The sequence below is a fragment of the Somniosus microcephalus genome, chromosome 31, assembly GCF_052327205.1.
Source record: "Somniosus microcephalus isolate GS21.2 chromosome 31, FLI_Smic_1.0, whole genome shotgun sequence".
In the NCBI taxonomy this organism is placed as follows: Eukaryota; Metazoa; Chordata; class Chondrichthyes; order Squaliformes; family Somniosidae; genus Somniosus; species Somniosus microcephalus.
The window spans coordinates 26,673,873-26,697,337 of NC_141017.1; positions in this window are offsets into that span (position 1 = coordinate 26,673,873).

The window sequence follows — 23,465 nt, forward strand, 5'->3', positions numbered from 1 at the left end:
ACGGGTGCTAGTTGCTTTGCGCCCATAAGCGCCCTCTTAAGGCGCTAACAGGAGGCGCAAACTAACTGAATTTTTCCCCCAATATCTGCACGCATGAAATTTCCAACAGTACTAACAATCGGGGTGATCATTTCCCTTCCCTGTACCAAGGCTGAGCTAACTTCTAGTATCTCCAAGCTAAGCTCAGCGAAACTGATCACAGACTGGAAGAACTGGAAGGTTTGGTACAATTACATTATGTTCATGTGGTTTGGGGAGATTTTCTACTTAGTACTGGGGGAAGGAGGGCGGGGAAATGTGTGAAAACTCTCTCGGGGAATTCTGATAACTCAGTGTCATAGATCTGAATTGAAATGACCTGGAAGGAATACCGAACAACAGATGTTAGAGGCAGCGTCAACATCAGAGGAGATGTGGGAGGTCCATTTGGGATCTGAGGAGATAAGTGAGGCCAAGAATATCAATATCAAGAAGGACCATGAGAGGAATCATGAAAGATGAGATATGGTAGGTGTTGGAGTCTTTGTATAATCGCTCATGCACCACCCAACATAGAATGGAAAGTGACAGAAAGTGGCCATTATAATGGCAATTCTGTAAATTAATAGCTCATTCTGTTGGAGGCAGTGAGTATTAACAGTGAACAAGATTAGGCGGATTTGGGGAAAAGTAAAAATTATGGGAAGATTGACTTCAGGTTACTTAGGGTTTGCACTAATTAACCGTGGCTATGAGTCTTGTCGGCTGGGCTGCATTTCATTACATCATAGAGTCATAGGGTGCGATCTTGCCAGCCCTGGGGAGGGGGTTTTGGAGGTGGGACTGCCTGGAAAATGGCAGAATTTGGGGCGGGTGCCCAACCCGCCTCCGTGCCACCTTGCCAGGAGGTGGGTAGCCATCCCGCGCCGGGTCCCGTCTCCTTGGAGGTGGGAAGGGATTAAAACTTATTAACTGCCTGTTAACAGGTAATTAATAGGCAGAAAATAGGATTATCCCCTTTCTTACCCTCACAAGTGCGGGCTTCCCGAAGGCTCCGAAACCCGCCAGGTCAGCGAGGCGAGTAGAGGGTCTGCGGGGGTCGAAGGGGGGGGGGTGCAAAAGTGTGCTGTGAAGGTAAGTGATGGGTGCAAGTGTGGAGAGGTGAGTAAAGTGTTAGTAAAAGTGTACTTACCTTTGTTTCGTCCTGCAGGCTTCAGTCGGTGGGTATGCGGAGAGTCTCGCACCTCCGCGGCAGAGATGACAGATGGCCGTTGCATTCTCCAATGCAACAACCATCTAATTTCTGCAAAAGAAAGAAGGTTGATAAGGTCTTGAATTCAAGACCTCATCAAACTACAGAGAATGTCAGTGTTTGACACTTCACAGAGCTGTCAAACGATGACAATTCATCTGTCAAAACTTTTTGACAGATGAAACGTCATACGTTGACGTTCTCTGTAACCGGCTTTCCCTTAACTGGCCTGCTAAGCCCGCTGGGCGATCAATCAAGGGACAATAGCGTGGGTTGGCCAGAAGTCGATGGAGGCGGGACTGAAACCCGACAAGTGGGAGTCCCGCCTCCAAAAGCTCCCCATTGAGAAAATCACCCCTGTAGAGTCATAATGGCACAGAAGGAGGCCAGTCGGCCCATCATGTCTGTGTTGGGTCTTTGAAAGAGCGATCCAATTTGTCCCACTCCTGCTGCTCTTTCCTCATAGCCCTGCACATCTATTCTTTTCCAAGTATTTATCCAATTCACTTTTGAAAGCTACTATTGAATCTGCTTCCACCGCCCTTTCAGGCAGCGCGTTCCAGATCACAACAACTCGCTGCGTAAAAATAATTCTCCTCATGTCGCCCCCCACTCTGGGGGCCCGATTTTGTGGATTGAGTGGGAAATGGTCGGATTCCCCCGAATGTGGGGTTCTGACACACAAAAAAATGGGTCAGCCAGCTCCACGCAATTTTCCCTCAAGTGGCCAATTAAGTTCCAGCGTGTGGGCAGCCTTGCTAATTGTCCAATTCGAGTCAGAAAGCCCCACAGTATGATGTCATCATTCGTGGTGCTTTCAAGGTCCACAGCAAGCATTCCTTCCTCTGTTGGCTTCCAAACGAACCATACAGGATGGCAGAGGAGCCTTCAGCAGCTGTGGCCAGTGCCAGACCCCGAGCTGCCTCCAAATTCGACGAAGCTTCACTGCAGGCATTATTGGATGGGGTTAGGGCCCACAGGGAGGTCCTCTTCCCTAGGTCAGGCAGGAAGAGGCCTCCCACTGAGACCAAGGCTGCATGGATGCAGGTGTCAGCAGATGTCAACTCGAATGTGCATGTCACCTTGGCATCACATCTCTAACTCCTTCCTCTACTCCCCCACAGGACCATCCAGAGCCCCCGTCCTCACTGTGGAGGAGGAAGAGGCTGTGCAGCCAGACTCCTCAGAGGAAGCTCCAATCTCTGAGGGCGCAGCGTCAGCAGAAGTAAGCGCACCCAGCACCAGCGCAGACACTCACACTTCGGGGGACCTTCGGGACATAGAGTAGTGTTGTCACCTGGTGTTTCACAGCTCACAAGTGAGCCTCAGCAGATTCTGGAGACAGGGACTGCAGTGGAGAGTCCTCGTCGGAGGGCGCAGGACTCTGCCAGCTCAGCTCAGCTGCGCTGCATGTCGACCCTCTGCCTCTGGGTCCATCCACAAGAGAAGAGGTGATGGATCTCCATGCACAGATGCAGGAGTCTCTGGCAGGATTTGTCTCCAGGGTCGCTGCGAGTGCAGTCGAATGGAGGAGTCCATAGTGACCATGAGCAGAGCCTTTGTGGAGTCATTGGCGCAGGAACGCATCACCATGGAAAGGTTGGCAACCTCCATGGAGGAGATAACTCGCCAGGGTACGGAAAACATGGTGAGTGCTCATAAGAGAATGACATCTCTTGAAGAGCATTGGCCATCTATTGAACAGAGAAACCAGACCTTCATGGAAGTCCTTCTGAGTAGGACTGCCAGTGCAGAGGCGGGTCCCCATGGCCCCCTCAAGTGCAGCAAGGTGCTCTCAAGCCACTTCCAAGCGCTGGCCCTGGTCTGTGCAGCTTCAGGTGAGTGAGCAGCAGCCTGGTGCTCCTGGTGCTCATCCTGCTGTTCCTGGTTCTGCTGCTGCCACCTCTGCTGCTGGAGATCCTCTAATGGCAAGAAGGGAAGGAAGAAAAGGCGTCCCATGCTTCTGGTAGATGCCTCCGCTGAGGAAGCGCAGAGTGAGGGTGGCGAGAGGGGCTGCCCAGGAGATCACATTGGAGAAGTGTGTGAGGCTCCAACCTTCCACAGCTGTGCCTAAGCCTTGAAGAAGTAGCCCCAAACCTGCAACAACAAGGTCCTTCAACATACAAATGCTGTCCCTTTAAATCGCAGCTTTCCCGAATGACCTGCAGCTGAGAGCAAGCAAGCCGGCAAGCTTCACGCCAGGTTTCATCAGCGGGGTTCCCCGCAGGCGTGTTTAGTGTGGGGAACCCCTGAAAATCGCAAGGGCACCCTAAAATGGCATTAAACATGCCAATAATTGGTGATCAGGGTCCCGACGGCCAGTCCCGCCAGCGGCGGGCGGGACTGATTCGGGTCGCGGAGAAACGGCGGTCCGAAAGTCGGACGGGGCGGGGAATCAGGTGGGGGGGGGGTCGTGACCCCCTATTTCGGCGATTTTCGGCCCCCGCCTGCATGAAAAGCCGCCCGACGGCTGGCAGAAAACCGGGGCCTGGGTCTTTTGCCAATTACCTCAAATCTGCGTCCTCTGGTAATTGACCCTCCTGCCAGTGGAAACCGCTTCTCCTCATTTACTTTATCAAAACCCTTCATTGCAATATTTCTTCAATGTGCATACTAGTTACGTTAATATATACATGGATACTCACCATAAGCAGAGAGTGAGATGGAGGTCACGATGGGAACTTGCTTGCAACATTGTTGAGCTTTAGATGTGGTTGACCGCAGCTAGTTCTTAAATTCTTTAGACTTTTTTTGTTTCTATGCTAATCGACTGTGATTCTGCTATATATAAAACTCTGAACGAGCTTATAAAAGCAGGGGAGGAAAGTCAACAAGTCTATATAATTAGTATAACTGAGGGCCGCGCCCACGTAGTAGGAATGTCAAAGTCCAGGAAACAATGGAAATGTTGAGAAGATGCAACTTAAAACCTGCCTCTTTGACCAAGCTTTCGGTCACCTGTCCTAATATCTCCTTATGTGGCTCGGTGTCAAATTTTCTTTGTTAATCGCTCCTGTGAAGCGCCTTGGGATGTTTCACTACAGAGGGATTTGAAAGCAAGGAAGAGAATTTTAAAATCGAGGTGTTGCCAGACCAGGAACCGATGTAGGGTCAGCGAGCGAATAACAGAATGTATGGCAGAAAGCGATCCGGGCCAGGAAGCCCCCGCAGCGTTGGAGTTCATTGAAACATACAAAATTCTTACAGGGTGACATAAGAAAACTCACTACGCACTTGGTGTGAGTATAAAACAAGGCTTTAATCAACTGTTTCACAACCATGAGATTCTAGTTACATCACTAGTTCCTGGTTACAGAAACATCCTGAGCAAGCTGGGCCCACGCCCGAGTATTTATACTTTCCTTGGACGGCGCCACCAGCTGGCTGCCCAGTGTTATCTCATGAGTCATTTCTACATGAATGATAAGATTCATGACACAGGGCTTGACAGGGTAAATGCAGGGAGGATGTTTCCCCTGGCTGGGGAGTCTTGAACCAGGGGTCACAGTCTCAGAATAAGGGGTCGGCCATTCAGGACTGAGATGAGGAGAAATTTCTTCACTCAGAGGGTGGTGAATCTTTGGAGTTCTTTGGAATGTGCAGGCTCAGTCATTGAGTATATTCAAGACAGAGATCGATAGATTTTTGGATATTAAGGGAATCAAAAGATATGGGGATAGTGCAGGAAAGTGGAGATGAGGTAGATGATCAGCCATGATCTTATTGAATGGCGGAGCAGGCTCGAAGGGCCGAATGGCCGACTCCTGCTCCTATTGCTTATGTTCATGACCTTGCACAGGAAGGCAGAAGGCCAGCCGAATCTCACAAGAGGCCACTGACACCCAGCAGCCACCTCACTTAGTCCTGTCACTCGAGAAGCACCCAGAAGCAGGATTAGAAGCGTAGGACACACAAACCATACACTATCACCAAGGGGAAACACTGGGGTAAAACATATGCACTGAGCACCTGTAGGGTAATAAATTGGGTCTAATTTGTCTCCACTTTTCCCAGAGTTTTTTCTGTGCTGGTGCACAATAAGGTGTCAGTGAATTCCTTCTTTCATCTGGTACCATTTAAAGCATGAACTACTGCCTATGGGCACTTTCAAAGCAGCCCCCCCCCCCCGCATTCAGTTAGCATTGACTTGCCCAATGGCACAGGAGTCTACCTTCTAATTAAATCAACTGGTGCTACTGGAGGTGGAGTAAATGTTGGCATCTTCTCTTTAAAGAACTTTCTGTTGAGCTCTTGAGGGACCTTCTTTACAGTGGGTGAAAAGAAAGAAAGACATTTCTATAGCGCCTTTCATGACCACCGGACGTCCCAAAGCGCTTTACAGCCAATGAAGTACTTTTTGAAGTGTAGCCACTGTTGTAATGTAGGAAACGCGGCAGCCAATTTGCGCACAGCAAGCTCCCACAAACAGCAATGTGATAATGACCGGATCATCTGTTTTAGTGATGTTGGTTGAAGGATAAACATTGACCAGGACACCAGTGAGAATTCCTCTGGTCTTCTTCGAAATAGTGCCATGGGATCTTTTACATCCACCTGAGAGAGCAGACGGGGCCTACGGTTTAATGTCTCATCTGAAAGACAGCACCTCAGACAGTGCAGCACTCCCTCAGTACTGCACTAGAGTGTCAGCCTAGATTTTTGAACTCAAGTCTCTGGAGTGGGACTTGAGCCCACAACCTTCTGACTCAGAGGCGAGAGAGAGAGTGCTGCCCACTGAGTCATGGCTGACACTGTGACGCCGGAATCAGTGATTCGGCTGCTCGCCTACCAACAGAGGCATGTCTTAATGTGAAAAACTGGCCTTGACCGTGATCTCCTCCCCAATCGCAGGGACGGGATCATTTGCATAATTAGGATGGACGTAGTGCTCCTGTAGCGATGCGACAGTGGAACCTTCCCTCCACCAGGAACTTGGAGAGGCACCAGAGGTCACCTGAGATCCTTACTGAGCCGAAGAACAACCAAGAGTGCTGTGTGGCCCTTCGCCCAACAGTGGTTGATCCACAGACACGCCCAGCTCTGGTGCATAGGAACATTGTCGTAGGCCATTGAGCCATTTAATTAGGATTTGTTTTATTCGTTCACACGATGTGGGCGTGGCTGGCAAGGCTGGCATTTATTGCCCTCAAGAAGTTTGGTGGTGGGCCGTCTTTCTGAACCGCAGAGGGCAGTTAAGAGTCAACCGTATTGCTGTGGGTCTAGAGTCACATATAGGCCAGACCGGGTAAGGACGGCAGATTTCCTTCTCTAAAGGACAGTAGTGAACCAGATGGGTTTTTACAACAATCCGGTAGTTTCATGGTCACCATTACTGATACAGATTTATTTAATAACTGAATTTAAATTTCCCAGCTGCCGTGGTGGGATTTGAATTCATGTCTCTGGATTATTAATCCAGCAACATAACCGCTATGCTACAGTACCCCTAATTTAATTAGATCATGGATAATCTGTACCTCAACTCCATAACCTTGATGCCCTTACCTAATAAAAATCTATTGGATCTCAATCTTGAATATTTCAATTGACTCCCAACAGCCACAAAGCCTTTGGAGAGTGTTCCTGATTTCCACCACCTTTTTGGTGCACTGGGCACGAGTTGTGGGGTAGCCTGGGAACACCCCCAGACATGCCTCGAAAAGGCCACCAAGGCATGGGGGAGCCTCCAGGCAGCAGAACGGAGGGCTGCAATTCTCAACTTTGCCTAAATGGAACAGAAACCCGGTGGTTCTGGGTTTTTCTCCGCATTGCAAAGCCCCTCTGCCACAACTCCACCTCAATTCTGCCCTCCCTCCTCTGCCACCCCCTCCGCCACCCACCCCCCACCCCCCCACTGCTGACCACTGGAATTTCGAGACTTCTGTGACCATTTAACACCTGCCTTCAGAACACAGGCCGCTGAACGATCGGTGTGATTGGGCAGAAGTGACATTGGGCGGTAGTAATGCCCGAAGACCAGGATAGTCAACGGGTCATCAAGAGCCACAGGCTAGATTTGAGCTCCTGCTCAATGGGCAGATTACAGGGGTAGATTACAGGTCAAGCCCAAAAAGAGGAACATGGTGGGTGGAGCTGGGGGCTGGGAGGTGATTTTCCAAATCCTAAATAACAACAGAAAATGCTGGAAAAACTCAGCAGGCCAGGCAACATCCGTGGAGAGAAATTAGAGTTGACGTTTCGGGTCGAAACCCTTTTTCAAAACTGGAAAGGAAATAAAATAGGTCGAAGGCAGGGCTGCGATAGAACAAAAGAAGTAAAAGAGACGTTAAGAGGTATTCAAAACCAGACGAGATGCTAATAGGACAGTGGAGACAAAAGACGGCTCAGATTAGGTGTGAAGTGTACTGGCAGGATGAGAGACAGCTGCCATGTCGGAGAGAGAAGAGAGGAAAAAAAGGAAAGGGGGGGGGAAGGGAAAACCCAAAACAAAGGGGTGGAAAAAAGTATAAGTAAAAATGTAATGGGGGCCGAGGTTATGATCTGAAATTGTTGAACTCGATATTGAGTCCGGAAGGCTGCAAAGTGCCTAATCGGAAGATGAGATGCTGTTCCTCGAGTTTCCAAATCCTACTGTGGTAATGATGTCACCAGTTGGAACATTTACCCTATAGAAGCACAATTAAAGTAGGCAGGGCATTAACACAAAGGGGGAAAAGGCACAAACTCAAATCTTACACACTGCTTTGACACCGTGCACCGACACCTGGGAATCCCTGGCCCAAGACCACACAAAGTGAAGGAGAAGCATCCGGGAAGGTGCCGAACCCCTCGAGTCTCTCCGCCGGGAGCAAGCGGAAGCCAAGTGCAAACAGCGGAAGGAGCGCACGGTCAACCCAAGCACCCCACCCACCCGCCCCTTCAACCACCGTCTGCCCCACCTGTGACAGAGACTGTAGGTCCTGCATCGGACTCATCAGTCACCTGAGAACTCATTGTTAGTGTGGAAGCAAGTCATCCTCGGTTCCGAGGGACTGCCTAAGAAGAGAAGAAGAAGACACTGCTCTGAGAGTGTGCCTCCGCTGGCCTGTGGTCAAGGGTATGCCAATTTGGCACTGACCCATGGGATACATTGCCCAAAATAACTTGTGCCTCCAACAGTCAGGACAGCACCAACATCTGCCAAAGACTTTAAGTGATGTGCAAACCGCAACAGTCCATTCACAGACACTGATGGCCATGATTGTTGTTCAGTTTAGAAGATTAAGGGGTGATCTAATTGAGGTGTTTAAGATGATTAAAGGAGTTGATAGGATCGATAGAGAGAAACTATTTCCTCTGGTGAAGGGAGTTCAGAACAAGGGGGCATAACCTTAAAGTTAGAGCCAGGCCGTTCAGGGGTGATGTCAGGGAGCATTTCTTCACAAAGGGTAGTGCAAATCTGGAACTCTCTCCCCCAAGAACCTGTTGAGGCTGGGGGGTCAATTGAAAATTTCAAAACTAAGATCGATTGATTTTTGTTAGGCAAGGGTATTAAGGGTTACGGAGACAAGACATGGAGATGGAGTAAAGATACAGATCAGCCATGATCTGATTGAATGGCGGAACAGGCTCGAGGGGCAGAATGGCCTCCTCCTGTTCCTATGTTCCTTCCTTCTATATTTACGACCACCGGACATCCCAAAGCGCTTTACAGCCAATGAAGTACTTTTTGAAGTGTAGTCACTGTTGTAATGTGGGAAACGCAGCAGCCAATTTGCGCACAGCAAGCTCCCACAAACAGCAATCTGATAATGACCAGATCATCTGTTTTAGTGATGTTGGTTGAGGGATAAATATTGGACCGGACACCAGGGATAACTCCCCTGCTCTTCTTCGAAATAGTGCAGTGGGATCTTTTACGTCCACCTGAGAGGGCAGACGGGGCCTTGGTTTAACGTCTCATCCGAAAGACGGCACCTCCGACAGTGCAGCGCTCCCTCGGTAATGCACTGGGAGCGTCAGCCTAGTATTCTTGTGCTCAAGTCTTTGGAGTGGGAACTTGAACCCAGAGTCTTCTGACTCAGAAGCGAGGGTGCTGCCCACTGAGCCACAGCTGACACTCAAAAATGTTGTTATGGAAAAATTTGCAAGGCTAGAGGAAAAGAGCAGGTAAGTGGGCCGAATGGCCTCCTTCTGTGCTGTAAGATTCTACGGAATGTGATATCTCCTAAGTACGATGGTGCAACTTGCCAGATTTGCCGTGAGTTGATGAAATGCTGCGTTTCCGCCCTCTCTAGTGTAGGGCTCTGAGACCAGTTGTAGCCTCATCAGCGCTGGTATAACTGAGGTGCGCTAGAGCGGGCATCGGGGCCCTGGGCCCTTCCTGACCTGTGCCACGCCGCACGGTGCCTTTACCAGGCCGGCCTACGGTTGAGCTCCCTGATGCTGCGGGGGTTAACTGGAGGCTGCTCGTCTCCAGCACTGCTGCTCTTGGCTGCTGAGGTAAGGCAGCCCCGGTTAAGAAATACTCAGTCCCTTAGCGATGAAACGCAAGATAGCAGCTGTGTTATGAAATTCTTAAAGGATAGCTGATTGTATCTGAAGGATGGCGGGGGGGGGGGTTGGTGGTGGGATGGGGGGTGAACGAGTTGCGAGGATGGGGGTGGAGTTGGGGGGGGAGTGAACGAGTTGCGAGAATGGGGATGGAGTTGTGGGGGGGAGGGGAAGAGAGCTGAAGGCACTCCACCCAGTCCGTGACTCACTTACATTGCTAAACCGTGAGTCACCGAGTCTGCTGGGATAGAGATCGCCTGCTCCCACAGTAGGGAGAGGAAGCAGATTAGTTGGGACAGGTGCTTCGAGAGAGGTGGCACCAGCACATCCAACTCAGAAGAGAAAAAAAACTCGCCCTTCCTTCCCAACTCGACAACCTTTAACACTTTATAGACTCTCTTATTATAGAACAGGGCACGGCCTCCCTTTACAGTAGGATTTCAATTGAATTCTCACTTCCTTTATTAAACCTCACGGGAACCAGATTTCCGTTGTAGATGCTCATCAATAAAACTGCTTTCATTGCAGTCCATTAACCATATTTCTGCAGAGTATGATTACACCCATTCTGTGCGTTTCCTCTTGCTAATTTGGGATCTTTTATTTGTTTTAAGTGCTGCGTCTTTCTTTCCAATTGCGCAACACTGGTACAATATATTTCTCCCAAGTGATGTTTCGCATTTTAAGTCCAGGAAATGAATCTTTGTCAATGCAGTGGCCTTGATTTGGACAGCGGGGTAGGGTGGGAGAATGGGGCTATTAAATCCGTGTGTTAATGGAGACACGGAATGCAGGAGTTGGTTTAACAAGTCTTTACTGAATGGAGACAATCTGGAAACTGAAACTACAGAAGCCTGCTAGGGTCTTTTATACAGGGGTGGTCACTGCCGGTACTGCAGTCTGAGACCAGTTATTCCCTTAAAGGGACATACACAACAGGGGCGGCAGGCTATCTTCTCACCTCTGGGACCTGGGGTTCAACCTAACCCAGATGAATGGAATGAAAGCTCCTCCCGTCCATTTGCTTCGAGTGTCCCCCCACCCCCCCACCGTGACTTGACTTGAGACCGTCTCAGTCCTGCTCCCAGAGACGCGAGCCCAGGACAAAAGCAGGACTGCCCGAATTTGACGTTAAGTGCCACTAAATTCAATCTCACCCGGGTGACTCAATGGTGGCTGGGGGGGTTGGGGGGGAGTGGCGACGGTGTTGTGGGAAACTGTCCGATTGGTGCAACAAGGGACACTCTGTCAGCCCGTGGCTCAGTGGGCAGCGCTCTCTCACCTCCAAGTCAGAAGGTCGTGGGTTCTGGTCCCACTCCAGGGGGACTTGAGCACAAAAATTCTAGGCTGACACTCCCAGTGGAGCGCTGCACTGTTGGAAGAGGCATCTTTCAGATGAGATGTTAAACTGAGGCTCCGCCTGCTCTCTCAGCGAGACGCCAAAGATCCCACGGCACTATTTCGAAGAGGAGCAGGGGGAGTTTCCCTCAGTGTCCTGGCCGCTATTTATCCCTCAACCAACATCAAATATATTTAAAAAAAGATCATCTGGTCATTATCACATTGCTGTTTGTGGGAGCTTGCTGTGCGCAAATTGGCTGCTGTGTTTCCTACATGACAACACTTCAACTTTCCACATTACTAGACTTCATTGGGACGTCTTAAGGCTGTGAAAGGCACTATATAAATGCAAGTTCGTTCTTTCTTTCCTGCCTGTTGGGGCTGAGGCACATTGTCGGGGTAGAGTAGAGGCAGCTTTCCTCTTGCGTCTGGTCAAGCGATACCTCAGCTGAGATTGCTTGATGCTGGTGTTGGGTGCGGAAATGGGGAAGCATTCCATTCCGTATTATTAATCTCACAAAAAAAAGTTAAAAACAAATTTGTACAGGGAGGGGCAGGAGGTGGGGAACATCCATCTTTTTTGGTACAAATTAAAAGCTTTGTTTAACTGGGTTTTAGAGAGCTGCTACAGCCCACAGAGGGGGGGCAGTCCCAGCAAGGAAACAGTGAAGGAAACCAGACAGGCAGAAGAATGTACTAATGCTGCTTGTAAAATGGTTGGTTATTATCATTTCTTTCTCCACTCGCCAGAGCCAGAAAGTAACCCAACCCAAGGCTAGCTCCTAATCTGCGTTTACTAACCCTGATCTAATTATCTCCCCACATGAGGTAGAACCTGTTTGTTATTCAAAGGTCAGTGTAAATCCAACGTTATCTCTGCGGTAACTCCGAGGAGGGTGAACATGCTCGGCTTATGCACAAAGGCTCAGGATGAATCCTATCAAATCAGTTATCTCACAAGCGGGTCGAGCTTGTTTCTTGGTCGCACTCTGACCTCTGACCTCCCCGGTTCAGAGACGAGCGCGCCAAGCCGACACTCCCGGTGCAGCACAGGAAACTCTTTGGTATCCGGCACCGACGGGACCGGGATGGTGCCGGTTGATTAAAAATTCCAGATGACAGCGAGGGTTATCTACCGAGGCTATTTTTAACAAACGAAACTTTTTAAAAATCAAGAAATGTGCAGTATACAGTAATTGGGTACTCACCTACAGAATGTTGTGTTAAATGGATGGTGGAAGATGCTTGATTAAGTACAGTACTGCCAGTTGAGGGTAATCCATAACTCTTTAATTAATTAACAGTAAAACAAAACTTTTACAGTAAACGACTGTATACAGCGCGGGAGAGTCAGACTCCTGTTACAGGGGTATTGAGGTGTTCGGACTTCCGACAGCGCCAAGAAGCCGAGTAGTGGCAGTTTGGAGAACTGACTAACCCGGCCACCGCGGGAGACTCGGACTCGGCAACATTTCCGGTTATCGAGGTGTTGTTTTCGGAGTATGAATTTTGCCAGTTAATAGAGAATTCCGGATATCTAGGTGCCGTTTAAACGAGAGTTTCCTGTACTGAGGGGGGGGGGGGGCGCTGCATGGTCGGCGGCGCCGCCATCTTGGGGGTGAGGCGTGAAACCCGAGGCCCTATCCTGCTTTCTCGCGCGGATGCACCCTTAAGGTTGGTTTGCGCCGCGCTCGGGGGGTTTTCAAGCAGTCTACCAATCTCGAACAGCCTGGAAGGACCAGTTCGACAAGCTCCTCCATGCTGGTGACAGGGTTGTGGCCAGAGCTGTGCCAAATATAATTGGTCAGAGTTGATAGATTTTTACGAGTCAGATGTGAAGTTACGTAATCGCATCCTGATTTAATCATTATGTAACACATCTCAACTTGAAACTTGCTACTGTTCAACAAATCTCCCATAGTTCCACAACCCATCAATTTCCCCACTATCCTCATATCCCAGGAAGATCAGGAGTGAGAGAGTGAGCAACCACTAGAAACATAGAAACATAGAAGATAGGAGCAGGAGTAGGCCATTCGGCCCCTCGAGCCTGCTCCGCCATTTAATGAGATCATGGCTGATCATCCAAATTCAGTACCCTGTCCCTGCTTTCTCCCCATATCCCTTGATCCCTTTAGCCTTAAGAAATATATCTAACTCCTTCTTGAATATATTTAATGAATTGGCCTCCACTGCCTTCTGTGGTAGAGAATTCCACAGGTTCACCACTCTCTGGGTGAAGAAATTCCTCCTCATCTCTGTCCTAAATGGCTTACCCCTTATCCTTAGAATACCACACTCACTACCACAGACTCCATGCTATAATATTACTAATACGTCCGAAAGCACAACATCAGGTTCCACGTGTTCGTTGACGACACCCAGCTCTACCTCACCACCATCTCTCTCGACCCCTCCACTGTCTCTAAATTGTCAGGGACTGCTTGCCCGACGTCCCGTACTTCTCAAGGGCAATTAGGGATGGGCAATAAATACTGCCCTTGCCAGCGACGCCCACATCCCGTGAATGAATTTTTAAAAAGGCAGAACTATCCTCCAACTAAATATTGGCATTGTCTTCGGTCCCTGCCAAAAACTCCGTTCCCCAGCCACCGACTGCATCGCTCTCCCTGGCAACTGTCCAAGGCCGAACCAGACCGTTCACAACCTGTGTGTCGTATTTGACTCCGAGATGAGCTTCTGACCACATATCCGCGCCATCACTAAGACCGCCTACTTCCACCTCTGTAACATCGCCCATCTCCGCCCCTGCCTCAGCTCATCTGCTGCTGAAACCCTCATCCAGGCCTTTGTTACCTCAAAAATTGACTATTCCAACGCACTCCTCTCCGGCCTCCCACATTCCACCCTCCATAAACTTAAGCTCATCCAATACTCGAATGCCCATGTCCTAACTCACACCAAGTCCCGTTCACCCATCACCCCTGTGCTCACTGACCTACATTGGCTTCCAGTTAAGCAGCGCCTCGATTTCAAAATTTTCATCCTTGTTTCCAAATCCCTCCATGGCCTCGGCCCTCCCTATCTCTGTAATGTCCTCCAGCCCCACAACCCCCCGAGATATCTGCGCTCCTCCAATTCTGCCCTCTTGAGCAACCCTGATTATAATCGTTCAACCATTAGTGGCCGTGCCTTCAACTGCCGAGGCCCTAAGCTCTGGAATTCCCTCCCTAAACCTCTCTGCCTCGCTACCCTCTCTCTCCTCCTTTAAGACGCTCCTTAAAATCTACCTCTTTGACCAAGTTTTTGGTCACCTGCCCTAATTTCTCCTTATGTGGCTCATAACATAAGAAATAGGAGCAGGAGTCGGCCATTCGGCCCCTCGAGCCTGCTCCGCCACTCAGTAAGATCATGGCTGATCTGATCTTGGCCTCAACTCCACTTCCCTGCCCGCTCCCCATAACCCTTGACTCCCTTATCGTTCAAAAATCTGTCTATCTCCACCTTAAATTGCTATGGTAACCGCAATCTATCGGGCAGAAATTAGCCCGGGCCCCATCTTTGAACCAGGAGCCCTGAGAATTGTGGGAGATTGGTCCTCGGGCCTCAATCTCCACGGGCAGCTAGCTCCCCCTCCCATGAGAAAAGTCAATTTCGGGCCTCCTGCCTGACCAACAGTGGCCCTCGGGTAAGTTCCAGGATAGACGGGGGGGCGGGGGGGTCAGGGGCTGATTGCTATGGCTGTGTATTCAGGGGGAGCACACTCCTGCTCCTTCTGGCTCCACGAAAAGATTTCAAAAATAAATAATTTACTTTTCGTTGGCGGGTGCTGGGTTGCTGAAGGATGCTGGGAGAGTAGGCCCAAAGCCTGCCCTGCTCATCGGTAACTAATTTCGGAAAGGGGTCCTTCAGCCGTGTTAGGCGCCTCATTAATGTGCCCAAGGGGCCCAATGCCGCTTTTAGGTAGCTGCCCAGGACTCCTAAAAAAAAAACAGACCCCCACGAATTTAGCAGTGGGCCCAACATCTGTGCAGCTTGGCGGCAGGCTGGCCCACTGCTAAATTGGCACGCTTTCTGGGCCTGTTTTACGCCCGAATAAACAGGCGCAACGCTTACCAATTTCTAGCCCATGACTGTGAGTCATGTGGTGTAATGGGCGCAGAAAAGTTTTGCATATTTTTAAATAACAGCTAATAGTCTTAGATAAACATTCAAAGCAGAAATGTTTTATTTGCGTACGCTGATGGATTTCCACAGTTTTTTTTTGTGGAAAATGCAACAGCTGCACGCACGTTTTTATCAAAGCACTTACACAGACCTCTGTCAAGGGCTCTGAACCATGTCCGGTTGTCTTGTGGATGAATCTAATTGGTATCGTGTCACGATGATGCTGTCATGGGACATGGCTCCCTCTGCCCTGCAACATATGTAGAGTAAGATGGCCTTCATAGCGAGAGGATTCGAGTACAGGAGCAAGGATGTCTTGCTGCAGTTGTACAGGGCCTTGGTGAGACCACACCTTGAGTATTGTGTGCAGTTTTGGTCGCCTTATCTGAGGAAGGATGTTCTTGCCATGGAGGGAGTGCAGTGAAGATTCACCAGACTGATACCTGGGATGGCAGGAATGACGTATGAGGAGAGATTGGGTCGATTGGGCTTATATTCGCTGGAGTTTAGAAGAATGAGAGGGGATCTCATTGAAACTTATTAAATTCTAACAGGACTGGACAGACTAGATGCAGGAAGGATGTTCCCGATGGCGGGGGAGTCCAGAACCAGGGGTCACAGTCTAAGGATAAGGGGTAAGCCATTTAGGACGAAGATGAGGAGGAATTTCTTCACCCAGTGAGTGGTGAACCTGTGGAATTCTCTGCCACACAGGGCAGTTGAGGCCAATTCATTAAATATATTCAAGAAGGAGTTGGATATACTTCTTAAGGCTAAAGTGATCAAGGGATATGGGGAGAAAGCAGGGACAGGGTACTAAATTTGGATGATCAGCCATGATCTCATTAAATGGCGGAGCGGGCTTGAGGGGCCGAATGGCCTACTCCTGCTCATATCTTCTATGTTTCTATGGTGTCACTGAGCTCTATAGCCATGCTATGAAACATTCTATAGGACCTGGGATCATTTGGAACTGAGCAGGGCAGTGGGACATATTGGGGCAGCGAGCTGGACCAGGAGGACTCCACTTCAAGTCCACAGTCTTGCAAAAACCAAAATGCCGATCTCAGTCGCATTGCCGCCTAGGGCATAGAGTGGAGGCCAGGCACCTCCCCGAGAGAGTGAGAGAGAGAGAATTTTAATTTTGTTCACTCTCTGGGTGCGGGCGTCGCTGGCGATCCCGGCATTTATTGCCCATCCCTAGTTGCCCTTGAGAAGGTGGTGGTGAGCCGCCTTCTTTTGAACCGCTGAAGTCCGTGTGGTGAAGGTACTCCCACAGTGTTGTTAAGGAGGGAGTTCTAGGATTTTGACCCAGCGACAATGAAGGAACAGGCGATATGTTTCCAAGGTATCTGAATAAGAGTAATTTCAAATAAATTGCATTTATATTGCATCTTTCACATCCTCAGGATATTTCAAAGTGTTTTACAGTCAATAAATTACTTTTAAAGTACAGTTGCTGCTGTTAAGTAGGCAAAAAAGGGCAGCCAATTTGCACACAGCAAGGCCCCACAGGCAGCAGTGAACTCCTCTTCGATTAGTTATTTTTATTCGTTTATGGGATGTGGGCGTCGCTGGCAAGGCCAGCATTTATTGCCCATCCCTAATTGGCCTTGAGAAGGTGGTGGTGAACCGCCTTCTTGAACCGCTGCAGCCCGTGTGGTGAAGGTACTCCCACAGTGCTGTTAGGGAGGGAGTTCCAGGATTTTGACCCAGCGACGATGAAGGATCGGCGATGTGCTTCTAAGTCAGGATGGTGTGTGACTTGGAGGGGAACTTGGAGGTGGTGGTGTTCCCATGCGCCTGCTGCCCTTGTCCTTCTAGGTGGAAGAGGTCGTGGGTTTGGGAGGTGCTGCTGAAGAAGCCTTGGCGAGTTGCTGCAGTGCATCTTGTAGATGGTACACACTGCAGCCACGGTGCGCCGGTGGTGGAGGGAGTGAATGTTTAAGGTGGTGGATGAGGTGCCAACCAAGCGGGCTGCTTTGTCCTGGATGGTGTCGAGCTTCTTGAGTGTTATTGGAGCTGTACTCATCCAGGCAAGTGGAGAGTATTCCATCACACTCCTGACTTGTGCTTTGTAGATGGTGGAAAGACTTTGGGGAGTCAGGAGATGAGACACTCGCCGCAGAATACCCAGCCTCTGACCTGCTCTTGTTGCCACAGTATTTATGTGGCTGGTCCAGTTAAGTTTCTGGTCAATGGTGACGCCCAGGATATTGTTGGGGGGGGATTCGGCGATGGTAATGCCGTTGAATGTCAAGGGGAGGTGGTTAGACTCTCGCTTGTTGGAGATAGTCATTGCCTGGCACATCTGTGGCGCGAATGTTACCTGCCACTTATCAGCCCAAGCCTGAATGTCGTCCATGTAGTGTATGTACCTTTAAGGGGGAGAACTACTTTTTACAGCTCCTGTATCCTGTAGTACCGGCAGTGACCACACCTGTATATAAACCCTGAGTAGTGCTCTGTACAGTCAGTTGCAGTTTGAACCTCATTCAGTAAACACCTGTTGATCGTTCCCTGCAGTCTTTGTCTGATTATTGAAGGACACAACATTAAGATATCCGGGTCTAACAGTCCAGGTCTTGTTTCTTGCGGGCATGGACTGCTTCATTAACTGAGGAGTTGTGAATGGCGCTGAACGCTGTGCAGTCATCAGCGAACATCCCCATTTCTGACCTTATGTTGGAGGGAAGGTCATTGATGAAGCAGCTGAAGATGGTTGGGCCTGGGACACTGCCCTGAGGAACTTCTGCAGCGATGTCCTGGGACTGTGATGGTTGACCTTCAATCACCACAACCATCTTCTTTTGTGCTAGGTATGACTCCAACCAGTGGAGCGTTTTACCCCTGATTCCCATTGGCTTCAGTTTTACTAGGGCTCCTTGATGCCACACTCGGCCAAATGCTGCCTTGATGTCAAGGGCAGTCACTCTCACCTCACCTCTGGAATTCAGCTCAGTGCCGTGGAGTCTTTTACATCCGCCTGAGAGGGCAGACTGGTGCCTCGGTTTAACATCTCATCTGAAATTCTAACAGGAATAGACAGACTAGATGCAGGAAGGATGTTCCCGATGGCGGGGGAGTCCAGAACCAGGGGTCACAGTCTAAAGATAAGGGGTAAGCCATTTAGGACAGAAATGAGGAGGAATTTCTTCACCCAGAGAGTGGTGAACCTGTGGAATTCTCTACCACAGAAGGCAGTAGAGGCCAATTCATTAAATATATTCAAGAAGGAGTTAGATATATTTGTTAAAGCTAAAGGGATCAAGGGATATGGGGAGAAGACAGGAACAGGGTACTGAGTTTCGATGATCAGCCATGATCTCATTGAATGGCGGAGCAGGCTCGAGGGGCCGAATGGCCTACTCCTGCTCCTATCTTCTATGTGTCTATGTTTCTATGAAAGACGACACCCCCAACAATGCAGCACTCCCTCAGCAGCACACTGGGAGCGTCGGTCTAGGTTACAGACTGACTACAATAATTACAGTTTAATCCTCAATCCCTGCCGCTGCTTGAGCCACTAAGTTGTTTTCTAGATTCCTTACACGGCCACTGACTCCCCCCACCCCCCCACACCCCAGTCCCGCCCCGTCCCCCAGGGCTCAAACTGTCATCCCGAACTCTCTATTACCCTGAATTTAAAAAAAATACTAATCCAGGAGATTGGATACAAGTCTGACGGCATCTGAAAGAGATAAAGATAGGTTAGCGTTTCAAGTGGAAGCTCTTTGTTAATGAGTCTCAAATCCTTCTTGGCTGCTGACCTTGAATTCTTGCCGTGGGATGTTAACATACGAGCCCTTATTACATTTGGACAAGATTTCTCCCTCTATCCCTTTTTTTTTAACAGAGGCAGCACCTTTCGTCGAAGCAGCTGACAAAGGATTCATTGTGCGACGTATTCGTGCGGAGCGCAATATCCGTTTTTATTTCGGTTTTCCCAGCATTGGCAGTTTGTCCTTTTTTTTTTTGCTTCTGTTGCCAAGGGCTCTTTGAAAATTCCTGGTTAACAGCTCGTCGCGTGCCTAACCAGGGACCTCCTCACACGCGTCGGCATGTTTCGTGAGAAGATCCTTAATCAGGGCTCCAACCATCTTCCAACATGTTGAAGCATCTCTGGGCGCTTTAGGTAACACTGTGATCAAGCACACTATCACTGGTAATCAGCAACTAGCTTGAAGGCGCTAAGAACAACAGCTTGCGTTTTTCACATTACAACAGTGACTACACTTCAAATATTACTTCATTGGCTGTAAAGCAGCCTTTGTAATATAAGAATATAAGAGCAGGGAGGTTATGATGGAGCTGTACAAAACGCTAGCTTTTTTCTTCCCTCCCACAGGGCAACTGTCCTTCATTCTGCCAGCGCCATTCACACTTCATCTAGAGCCATTCTTTGTTCCTTGAATACCTCTTAATGTCTCTTAATGTCTCTCAATGTCTCTCCTGCTTTCTATCTGTTGTGTACGTACCTTTAAGAGAGAACTGCTTTTATACTGTAGTACCGGCAGTGACCACACCTGTATATAAAGCCGTAGTAGGCTTCTGTACTTTCAGTTCCAGCATACCCTCTGTTCAGTAAACACCTGTTATTACCGTTCTCCTGCAGTCCGTGTGTTATTGATACGCGGACACTACAGTGGCGATGAGCGGGTTCGAACTCACCTGCAGTGCTGCATCACCTCACGGGGATCCATCCCTGAAAAGAAGCTTCTTGGAGGTCGAAGCCAGTGCAACGGGTGTCGACCGTGGGCAACCGCCCAGTGATCCATCGGAGTTCAGTGAATCGCAGGGGAAGCTGTGGAGAGCTGGGCTTGGCTCCCCAGTCAAGGTGTTCCAGCAAATCGTGCTGGTAGCAGGTAGTGCGCTGACCCTTCCGGACTGCGGCAGGCTTGAGCTCAATCGAGCGGCTCTGCAAGGGGGCCGTGCAGCGTCGTCGGGAAGGAAAAGAGAGAGAGAGGGTGGAGCGCACAGGGCGCGGTCGGTGCTCAAGAGCCGGACAACGTCGAAGAAGAATAAAACTAAGGAATTTAACTAACAAAAGAGAGACGCGCCGAAGCCGCGGGGTGCCGCCATTACTATTTAGAACGCTAGGAGCAGCATTGGCAGCAAGGGGAAGAAGGAAAAACGCGGGAGGCGCCATTTTAATCCATTGGGGAAGAAGGAAAAGCGCGGGAGGCGCCATTTTAAACCACCCAAGATGCCGAACAGTGGCAGTATCACTGCTTTCGACAACGAAATAGAAGACTGGACCACGTATGTGGAAAGAATTGAAGTGTACTGCAAGGCAAATGGGGTGGCCGATGAAAAGAAAGCGTCGGTATTATTAAATTTGATGGGCGCGAGAACGTATGGCCTATTGCGGAATTTAATTACCCCAGCTAAACCAATGGAGAAAAGCTTTGAAGAGATTGTCAATATCTTACAGGAACATCTAAACCCTATACCACTGCTGATAGCAGAAAGATTCAAGTTCCATAAAAGAAACCAGCACAAAGATGAGAGTAATGCTGACTATCTTACGGAACTACGCAAGTTATCGAAGCACTGCCAGTTCGGAGCAGGACTGGCAGATACCTTAAGGGATAAGTTTGTCTCCGGGCTCCAGAGTGAAGGAACCCAGAAACGACTACTTTCGGAAAAGGACCTTATGCTAGAAAAGGCTTTCAGCGTGGCAGTATCCTACGAAGCAGCAGCACGGGGAGCTGCGGAAATACAACAGAAACCGCAAGATTATAGCACCAACGAAATGGCATATGGAGCAGAAAAGTGCTATCGCTGCGGCAGAACAACCCATGACCAGAAGGACTGCTGGTTTAAGGACAAAGTATGCAGGCAATGTGGAAAAGTGGGACATATAGCATGAGTCTGCAGGTCGGGAAAGAAAACCAACACTAAAAGAACTACTAAGGAAAAGTACAAGAAAGTAAAAAAAATGACAGACAGTAGTTCAGAAGATCAGGAGAGTGATAATGACTCCAGGAGCAGGAGACTAAGTTGTCTAAAGTTACACAATGTGATCGCAAAGGAGGATCACCGAACCATTTGGGTCACCCTCATGATAGCAGGGTCCCAAATAAAGATGGAATTGGACACAGGATCAGCCCTAACAGTCATGAATCGACGAGACTATGAGCGGCTATTCTCACACATACCCTTGAAGGACACGTCCATTGTACTGAATACATATACGGGGCAAAAAGTCTACCCCAGAGGAAAAATAAGGGTTCCCTTTAAATACAATGGCAAGGAAACACAGAAACTGTATCTATATATACTACAAGATGGAGGACCACCATTATTGGGACATGAATGGATCCGAAAAATACAATTGGATTGGCATTCCATTCAGGCGCTCACTGTGGCTGACAAAAAGGATGACGACGTCACACCTGGACGACTATCAAAAATTCTAACTGACGTGAAAGAGGTGTTCCAGCAAGGACTTGGGACTCTAAAAGGAGTAACAGCAATGATAAAAATTGAAGATAATGCAAACCCAAAATTTTTTAAGGCCAGGCCGGTACCGTACACGATCCGCCCAGCCGTCGAAGCAGAGCTGGAGAGTCTGGAGCGTTCGGGTGTGCTGTCCAAGGTGGACTGGAGCGAGTGGGCCACACCCATCGTTCCTGTAATGAAGAAATCATTGAGCAGCACGCCTGGGGAGCCGAAGAAGGTTCGCATCTGTGGGGACTTTAAGGTAACTGCGAACCCAGTCCTGCACACAGTACAATATCCACTTCCGCGGATAGAAGATATTTTCGCCTCACTATCTGGAGGGAAACGCTTTACGAAGATTGATCTGGCCCAAGTGTATCTACAAATGGAGGTGGAAGAAGCATCTAGAAAATACCTCACGATAAACACTCACAAAGGCCTTTACCAGTACAACCGACTGGTATTCGGGGTAGCATCAGCTCTGGCTATTTGGCAGAGGGCGATGGAACAAGTCCTGCAAGGGATCCCGGGGACCCAGTGTTATTTGGACGACATCCTGGTTACGGGCGAAAATGACAGTGAACACCTTGCCAACCTGGAGCAGGTGCTCACTAGATTACAAGAATATGGGCTACGAGCCAACCGCCCCAAATGCGAGTTTTTCAGGAAACAAATCTCGTATTGTGGCCACATGATTGATGAAGAGGGGTTCCATAAGTCCCCTGACAAGATTGAGGCAGTAGTCAAGGCTCCAGCACCAGAAAATGTGTCGCAACTGAGGTCGTTCCTCGGGTTGGTGAACTACTACCATAAGTTCTTGCCAAATTTATCTACAATTCTGCACCCACTGAACACCCTGCTGCAAACTGGAGTAGCATGGAAGTGGAGTGATGAGTGTAAGCGTGCCTTTCAGAAATGTAAATGCCTAATCACTTCAAAAGAAGTATTGGCCCACTACAATCCAACACTACCGATTCGGTTGGCATGTGATGCGTCTCCCTACGGCATTGGAGTGGTGCTGTCACACAAATTCCTTGACGGTTCAGAGAGGCCAATAGCCTTTGCGTCGTGCTCATTAACCTCAGCCGAGCGTAACTACGCCCAGATTGACAGGGGGGCCCTCAGCCTGGTGTGGGGGTGAAGAAGTTCAATCACTATCTACACAGGCAGAAATTCACCCTACTGACTGATCACCAGCCTCTTGTCTCCATTTTTAACCCAAAGAAGGGCGTTCCGGTGATGACGGCGCAACGGCTGCAAAGATGGTCCCTTTTTCTAGGGGCACATCAATACGGCATACAGTACAAAGGTACGAAACAGCATGGAAACGCTGATGGGCTGTCGTGCCTGCCGTTGCCTACGGTGGAGGAAGCACCTGCAGTGGACCCTGTTGAGATATTCCATTCGACCATAGTCAAGTGTCTACCTGTTACAAACTCAAGTATAGAGAAGGAAACCCGAAATGACCCGACACTCTCTCGGGTCAATGATTTGACGGCGAAGGGATGGCCAGCACATGGCGACTCACTGTTGCCAGCATTCTCGCCAAGGAGAGAACAGCTGTCAGTGTGCCGGGGGACCTTGATGTGTGGATCCCGAGTGGTAATTCCACCCAAGTTGAGAGATAGAGTGCTCAATGAGCTTCATGAGGGGTAAAAATGAAGAGCCTAGCCAGGGCGTTTGTGTGGTGGCCGGGAATCGATAAAGAAATCGAGGATATGACCAAGAGATGCACAGGATGCCAGAAAGTCCAAAACGCTCCACCACAGGCCCCGCTACACCCATGGGAGTGGCCCTCATCTCCATGGCAACGGGTACACATTGATTT